Here is a 1,094-nt window from a genome sequence, read left to right on the forward strand (position 1 = left end):
ATATATATATATATATATATATATCCGTAACTATTAATTTTTTATTTAATTCTTTGAAGTTAAATCTCAGACATAATACGCGGCAATGGCGATAACTTAAAATAAGGTGATAATTGCAAAAGTGAGCAAATTTACTAGGTATTGATCAATAAAATTATAAATTCTAGTGAATTTGTTCACTTTTGTAATTTTCACTTCATTTCAAATTATACAATCGATCACCAAGTTTCAATCTGTCAGAAACTGTATTTTGATGTATCTAGTTTCTGATAGGTTGAAATCTATTATTCCTTACTATCGCTACTTCCTTATATTGTATCTGAAGCTTTAATCATATCACAGACTAGTATTCATAGTCGAATCTTATATACTAAACTTATATACTAAAGTATATATAAACAAAACATATAAATAAAATGTAGAGTATTTTCTAAATAGAGTATATATTTGTCATTTTCATTATTTGTAAAACTGAAACCCTGGAATCATGAATTAAAAAATTTTAAAAAATTAACTTTTAACTTTTCAATTATTTTTTTTTATTAACTTAACATTTAATTCAATTAATTTCATCATAAATTAACTTGTATCTTAACTAAGTTAAATTTTCAAGGTTGTTAACTTTAATTTAACTTAGTTAAAAAAAAAGTTAACTTACCCAATCCTAAAAAATCATTTTATCAAAGAAAAAAGGATGTATAAACATATATGAGCATATTTCACGATTATATGTGTTTATGAATATTTATAGATATTTATACATATTCATGGATGAAAAATTTTTTACCGAGAGATAATATAAATTTATATATATATAACATAATATTATATATATATGATTATAATATATTTTATAAATACATACGTTGTGTATATACCCGAGAAACAATGTTTCATATATAATTATATATATAATATATCCAATATCCATTATATAAATTATTTCTCAGGTAGAATACAAGTGTATACTACACACATGTACACTTTCATAAATACTATATACACAGGAACACAAATACAACATGCCTTTTCGTGCTTTCTCATTCATTCTCATGTCTGCCCTGATATGTATGTAATTTCGGGTGTCAAGGTAT

The 1,094-nt window shown here is 22.7% G+C and overlaps 1 protein-coding gene across 3 annotated transcripts in view; it reads right to left on the minus strand.

The window, feature by feature from the left end:
- Nucleotides 1-1,094, minus strand: part of LOC108746358 (ATP-binding cassette sub-family G member 1) — a 36,821-nt gene that overhangs the window by 35,306 nt on the left and 421 nt on the right. The gene's annotated exons all lie outside the window — the stretch shown is intronic.

This window comes from Trachymyrmex septentrionalis, unplaced genomic scaffold, assembly GCF_001594115.1.
Source record: "Trachymyrmex septentrionalis isolate Tsep2-gDNA-1 unplaced genomic scaffold, Tsep1.0 scaffold168, whole genome shotgun sequence".
Taxonomy (NCBI): domain Eukaryota; kingdom Metazoa; phylum Arthropoda; class Insecta; order Hymenoptera; family Formicidae; genus Trachymyrmex; species Trachymyrmex septentrionalis.